Genomic DNA, 8,248 nt, shown 5'->3' on the forward strand with positions numbered 1-8,248 from the left:
TTGTTGTTTTTTCTTTATTTTTATTGTAAACTTTGAAAACTTAAAAAAAAAGTTATTTTGCTGATGAATTAATTAATTAATTAATTTTGGATAACTTATAAAGCGCCATTTTCGTAATAAAATACCTCAAGGGCGCTTTACATGGTGATTCTATTGTTAAGTTAATTTAATTGAAGCTTTTAAATTTGTAATTTAATTAAAATAATTTATTTTGTTGTCACGTGCTACGGATTTATTCAAATGATTTTGAGAACAAGTGGGTTTTAAGTTTTTTCCGAAACATCACTTCACTTTCACAGCCTCGCACCTCTGCTGGGAGAGCATTCCATGCCATAGGGCCTGCGACCGCAAATGCGCGTTCACCAAATTTAGTGCGCTGTTTGCGTAGAGGTATAATAACTTTTCCTCTCGCCGTAGACGTAGCTGATCTAAGCGTGAGACGCCTGTCAGCTAGTTCATCTGGAATGCATAGTTCCCTTAGATATTCCGGAGCCGAGTTGTGCAGTGACTTATACATAAGCCAACAGAGTTTGTATTAGACACTCTGTGGAAAACGTAGCCAGTGTAGTTCCCGAATAAGTGGAGTGATATGACTGAATTTAGAGATTCCGAAAATAAGTCTCACTGCGGCATTCAATACAGATTGTAGGCGAGTCATTTTGTTCATTGGTAGACCTGCATAGATACCATTACAATAATCGACTCTAGACACTACAAACGCATTTATTAATTGACGGGCGGCATCAACCGGCAAATTTTTGCGTATGCATTTAATTTGTCTCAGCTGGTAGAAGCATGAACTTATCGTTCTACTAATTTGAGCGTCAAGAGATAGGTCAGAATTGAGTAAAACTCCCAGTAGTTTAACGGTGGGTAAAGCGGTACTCCCTACATTAGGTAGAGCCGTATCCTGGATCAAATTCTGTCGTCTGGCTGAAGCCACCCACAGTTGTTCAGTTTTTGATGGGTTTAATGTTAGTCTGTTTTCAGCCATCCAGTTTCCTATTTTCTTGATGCATCCATCAATTAAATTGACAAGCACACTTCTCTCGCCTGGTTTGCAATAAAAATAAATCTGCGTATCATTTGCATAGCAGTGCGACCACAATTCACATTATTTGATAATGTTCTCTATATCTTTAGTGTAAAGGAGTCCACTAGTCAATGCGCTATGCAGCTGCAAGACCTGTTTTTATCTAGTTTCTTTGTATTTTTTAAATCAAAAAGAATTTACTGATATTTGTGACGTCAGGTTTTGTGACGACGTTTTATAAAAAAATTGAATGGTTTGGAACAAAGTTGATAATGAACATGAATTGTGACGTATTAGGGGCGTGGCCAATGCAATGACCGTTCTTGGGGAATTCAAAATTCCAAATTAAAAAAATAAAAATATGCTAGTAAAATGTAATAAGAAAAAAAATGTATTTTCAACTAGACAGTAATAATAATATTTGCCTGATTTAAACAGCGCCATTTTGTGAAAAATTTCCTTACAATTATATACTTAAACGTACATTCTAACTTAGTTAAAGTGACACAATGTAATATTTCTTGATTTAAAATTGAGGGTACGATAAACTAAGCAATTGAGATTTCAAAGAATCATTTTACTTCAGAAATATTTAAAAAAACCATTACATTTCCCTATTACAGCACAAATCACATTTATTTTTTGTGTTCTCCCCGGAATCGAACCCGAAACCTTCCATGCGTGAGTTAAACGTCTCAACCACTACACCCCGGAGGCCGCCGTATTATGAATACAGAAGATATTTGAATATTCTCACTTCATAATTTAAGGCAACAATGGTAAATTTTCTACTTTTTGCCATGACAGCATCCAACAACATCCGAAATCTCGGAGATTATAATAAACACATGGCATGTTTTTTGCTCCAGGGCATGTGTTCATAAGGTTTGGTATTTCGCCGGGTAAAATGTAAATCCATTTGTCAACTGTCAAAAACATTACGAGATACGTGGGATTGGAGCAACAGTGGATTATCTGGCATTTCGAACCAGCAAAAAGTGCACGAATAAGGTCGTGGAAAAATGACATATTTCATTGTACACATGAGCCTACTCTTTATTGTTTCGTTACAGACATGATTTTACTCAAAAACAAGTTCATAATTAATCAAAATAAAGTTAAACCTAGTATCGAAATCATAAGATTTATCATTTTAATCATTTCATTCTTTCAAACTACATTTGTATACATATTCATGAACATATTATGGCTTTTTCGGCTTTATCCATGTTAAGCCATAATATTTAACAGCAACAAAATTGCCTCGTGGCGTAATTGTCAGCGCGTTTACCTAGCAAGCAAGAGGTCTCGGGTTCGATTCCCGACACGGTTGAAATGAAATATTTATTCAAAATGGTGTTTTCACACCAGAATATTTCATAGTCTTTTGACTGGGTCCTGAAGCGTAAGACTGATCATCTTATCTTTATGTGACAAAAAAAACAAGATACGAATGCAGTGCCCTATGCATCATTAGGTGGGAAAAGGTAATGATGATAAAATATTAAGTGAACTAAAATAATTAATAATTTTATAAAAAAAAAATAAAAAAAACAATCCGTATATAAGAAATAACATGAAACACTTTGATAATGTATTTTTTTATGATATAATATACAAATACTAATTTAATTTAAGAAAATAAGCAATCCAAATAAAATAAATTACATTAAAAACATATAAAAGTAAAAGAATATAAGTGATACCTATAAAGTAACAAACATAATCCAGTAAACAGAATATTAATATTATCCCTCAAATCAATAGAATTTATAGTACAAAAACATAATTATTATAATAATTTACGTATGGTACGAGTAATAATGATAATAATAAGTATTTAGTATATAATGTTCAAATTAAAGTAATCAATAAAACAACAACATAAAGGTTTAAGCGATAGTAAAAATTAAACGAAACATCAAAAAATATAAAATGACTATAAACATATTACAACAGCGGCCTCCGTGGTGTAGTGGTCAAGACGCTTGATTCACGCACGGAAGGTTCCGGGTTCGATTCCCGGTGAGAACACAAAAATTAAAAGGTGATTTTTCTCAAGCCTGGGTGCTCTGTGATGTAATTCACCACTGTAATTAGGCCTCCTGGCCTGTTGTGGTGCAAAAAAAAAAGTGAAAATGTGAAACAGACGAATCATATTAACGATGCGAATGTTGATGGCTGCAGAAATAAAGGAAGACCGAGAAAGACATGGCATGACTAAATCCAACAAATACTTAAAGATGGACATGTTAAAAGTCGGAATAATCAGCGCGCGTACATGAAAAGATGTATGAATGTAGAGGAAGCGAGATCTGTCAGCAAAGATGGAGGAATGTGGCGTTCAATCTTCTCTGCCTACCCTCGCGGAAAAGCGGCGTGATGGTTTGTTGTGTTCGTTTAAATTCACGTAAACATTGTTTGCTTTGTTTAAACCAGCCAACGACAGGGCATCAGCCCTGTAAATGCCTAGAATTTTATATTCCCATCTCTTTCAATGTATTCTTTGTTTATATAATGTAAAATTAATCATTTAATTTTTATTATTATTTCGTATTAATTTTATAAGATGAGCCAATTAAAAATGTGAATCTATACAAAAAAACTATCTTACTTAAAAACATATTTTTTAAATTCAATTATATTAATTCAAAGGGGGTGATTCACATATCCAATTAAGAATTTATATTTAGACTTGGTCCAAAATATGAGTTCTCTTTAATTGAATGGGTACTGAATTGAAATCTGAAACTCAATTTATTTCTGCCGATTCGGCACTTTAATTCAAGGAAATACGTCATCCGTTTGGTTATTATATGTTTGAAGTACCTATCGGAATATTTGGCTTACAGAATATTTTATCTGAATTAATTTTGTCATCATTTTCACTCATATGAGAAACAACAAAAACAGTATTTTATGTCAACTGCCAGCTCCTGTTTATCCTCACTAGTAAGATTTTTGTCTCGTAGTTCCGACATGAACTGCCAATGAACAGTCTTACCCAGATCGACATTGAAGAATTGAGTTTTTTACAGAAAAAATGCATTTATAGGTATTTACCAGGCTTATTAAACTGTTTTAAAAAAGTGTTTTTTTGTGAAGATCAAGTGCTGAAATTTAACTATTTATTATAAAACAATTTCTGTATAATATAGTGCTACCTATCTATGTTCATTTAAAAATACAAATTATACGTTTTTTCTTGTATCACGTAAAATTACTCCAATTTCAAAAGTAATCACACACAACTTTATCTGACATCTTAATCAAAGTAAAATAATAAAAATCAGCAATTTTAAGCGGGAAACAATGCGTATAATAATAACAAGCAAAATTAACAAGCGGATAGATTCTTTGGTACCTACACTCTACACTACGCACACAGATGCGTTTCTACTATCATCTCCCAGGGAACAGCCAAATGTGAACCAAGTGTTTTTACAGTTATTTACTAGGAAAAAGACCAAGAATAATATAGATCCTGTTTACTGCATAGAGCTGTTTACTGCATAAAGCAGGGACGAGTTTGAGTTTGAGTATCGTCTATTGTCTTGTTAACCTCAATAATAAGTTAAGGAATGCTATCTTTGTTTAGTTTTTTTTTTTTATATTTTACTTTTGGTGCTGTTACATGTTCACTTAATTGCCATACTCACTAGTTCTTGGCTCAATGTATTTTATTATTGTGTTTTTTAGAATTATTTTTTTATTATTAACTTTATTATTTTATAAAATCATTCTTGTTGTTGAAATTCCATTTGTCGATGCGTTTTGAAGCTGCAAGACTTTTTGCGATGTTAACTATCATATTATTTTTATCATATTATGTGAATGTTATCAACTATCAAATATATAAATTTAGTAAATGGGGTCTAGAATTTCAACCGTCCATGCGCTCAGTAGCTGCAAGACTTGTTGTTATCTAACTTCCAATTTTATAAATTTGCTTTTTATTTCGTTTTTAAAATATCACTTGAACTCTAAACTTCATTGTCAAATAATTTAAAAAAATTTAAATAGGGGCTAGATTTCTTATTGTCCATGCGCTCTGTAGCTGCAAGACGTTCTGGTATCTAGCTCATATATATCATAATTGTAATATATCATAATTGGAGACGAGGAACTAGAATCCCAACCGTCTATGCGCTCTGTAGCTGCAAGACGTGTTGGGATATTTATTTATTGTACAGCGCCCTTGAGGTGATTTTCACAAAAATGGCGCTATATAAATTATCCAAACATTATTATTATTATTTTTATTATGACCTGTCATTGGCTGGTTTAAGACTTTAAACACACAAAGTTTACTATTTATATTAAATCGATCTATTATCAACATAGTAAATACACTGGCTCAGTATCAGGCATAGAAGAAACATTCACATTATATCACTTCTTTACAATATTTTAAATAATCCCACTTCGCCTGTTTATCTGAGAGAGCTCTTCCAACCTCTTTCACAACATCTCTTCGTTCTAGTAACGAGAGAACCTTTTTAATACCCTGTCTTAGCTCTAATTTTCTTGCCTCCTCTTTCACAGTAGTAGCCGCTCGATTGTCGAATAATTTACCCACTAATGTTAGAGACGTTCCTTCTTTATTTACATTTAAGACAAGATTGAAATATCACAATCTAAATATTTCGATTGTTCCTTTATCCTTCTTCTTTCCTTCCCATCCCCTCTCCTCTCTTCATAGTATACTGTTATTTTTTACATATACTTTTATTTTGTTAATCTTTGTTTTTAATTTGTGTATAAAATTGTAAGATTTAATTTGTGCATGTATTTATAATTTTCTCAAACTGAACGGTTTGGGTAGGTAGGAAGAAATTGCCTTAAGGCAATATGCCCGCCCATATATGTATATATATATATTGTATATGTATATAAAGTGTCAAATAAATAAAATAAATAAATAAATAAGTGCTTTAAAAATCACTTTGAGCAAGCTTGGCAGTTTTACTATATTATCCAAACTAACATACTAACTTACTCTCTGAGATTCTACAGTCTATAATTCTCAGGTAAACATATTTAACAAACTTACTTAGAACTAAGACTATTAAACTGTTTTATCCCTCGTAACCTTTGTCACGGGTTGGAAAAGTAGAAAATATAGACGCAGATATTAATAATGAAGAATTTCAGTGATTTTTAATTTTTTTCGTTTGTCAATAGACTTTTAAACTAACTCAAAATATTTTGAATTTTTTTTGAGTACTGGGAGAAATGTGGCATTTTGGACATTTTGATTTTTAGTTTTTTTTCTGTAGGGTTTGAAATATAGAAATATTTTTAAGTGAAAACCATAAGCCCTTGGCTATGCCTTAATGATAAAATAAACACCTGCGAAAAACAAATTTGACCTTAAATTGGTATTATGTTCTTTATGGGAGAACGCCTCATTCCTCCCGTAGTGGTTGAGAAGTGGAACACCTTAATGCAAGAAATGAGGCAGATAGTCATTTAAAACTCCAATATTCATCAGCATTGAAAACGAATGTAAATAAATAAAATATTTCACTCAAAAACAGATTCAACAAAGGTAACTACAATTTAAAGTCAATACAGTATAAAAAAATAATTATGTACACATAATAATAAAAATAAGTATTTTAAGAGGAAATATGTCTTGTATGCAGACATTTAACAAAATATTAACGTTGAGATGCATAGCTAATTGAATATTTCTCTGGAACTTAATGTTATTAAATATTTGTAAACAACCGCTTACCGACTATTCTATGTCTACCGGTTTCGAGACGTACCCGTGTCTTCGCCAGGACATCAATTAAACCAACATGCAAAACCAAAATAAAAACCAACGTTATATCCAAATATTTAATAACATTTAGTAAAATGTTTGACCCATAGAATTAAGAATAGTCCAGAATGAGCGTAGAATCATATTTGAATACATCCGGCTGTTTAAATTTATTTCAACAAAGAGGGAAAACATTTTTGAGAATGGAATATGGAAGTCTAGGCATTTACAGGGCTTATGACCAGTCATTGGCTGGTTTAAGGGGCCACCTTACACACTGTGTAACATCCCTCTCTGTTGAAATAAATTTAAATATGAACAACTCCCTAGGAGGAAATCCAGCCAGTCTGCAAGCATTTGGACATAATCAAACATTGTTGACATCCGACTGTGTCCAATAATTCCCCTACTATGCCCTACTTTCGCCGCGCGCATCCGTGACGTTGCCGCGTAATGTTGCTTGATGGGAAAAAAATAATCATAACACAAATGTAATGTAAAAAATAGCAATCTGTTAATTTCTCTAAAATTTTATTGTGCATTTTATGAGAGTAGATACGTGAAGGGTAATTTAATAAGAGTTATTAAATTAATGAACTTTGAACTTAAAATATAATCAATCCGCCCGAACAGAGACAGTTTTAAGAACGATAAAAGAAAACTTTTAAAACAATAGCGTAATCAAAATATGTTTTTGTTGATTTGACGTAATTTTTGGCTTAATTTTTTTACATAAATTAGAATTTTTAATATTTTTTAGACCAATCAATCAATCAATCTATCAATCGGATCGCCTTTATTATTATTCTTTCATAATCAAAAAACTACTCTGCCCCAGCACTCCAAACATAACTTATAGGTGATCAACATGAATGTGAGTAAATAAATAATTTAATCTAAAATAAATAAATACAGTTGTGTGTTCGGGGTGGGGGGTTTTAGTTTAGATTCCTATTCTATTAAAGCTACCCTGGATATTGCCAAGTGCACCGCAAAACTGAGATAAGTTAAATAAGGAGCTTTTAAGGCTTTATTAGAATCCGCGCGTAAGCTTCCCTCACTGAGGTAGGAAACTTGAACACTACAGACTTGCGCTGCCTTTAAGGTTATATTTCTTGCAAGTTTGCGTTGTGAGGTGTCTTTCTTGATTGAGCCAAAGATAATTCAATCGTTAAGTTAATATGAGCTTAGATCTTTCAAGCGGAATATCTCTTATTTATTTATTTATTATTTGATACGGCCTAAGCCAATTACAATATTTAGTATATGAAGAAACTTAAATAAAAGAAAGTTAACAAAAATAATATAAAACTATAAATAAATATAGCAAAGACAAACAAGGGTAGTAAAATAATGGTTAACAATATATTCATAAACATGATTAACATATAACTCGTGCCAATCTATCTTCATTCCACACTGTGTTAATGGCGAAAAGATCTATG

This window comes from Micrasema longulum, unplaced genomic scaffold (assembly GCF_059751315.1).
Source record: "Micrasema longulum isolate JH-2025_06_02 unplaced genomic scaffold, ASM5975131v1 h1tg001449l, whole genome shotgun sequence".
In the NCBI taxonomy this organism is placed as follows: Eukaryota; Metazoa; Arthropoda; class Insecta; order Trichoptera; family Brachycentridae; genus Micrasema; species Micrasema longulum.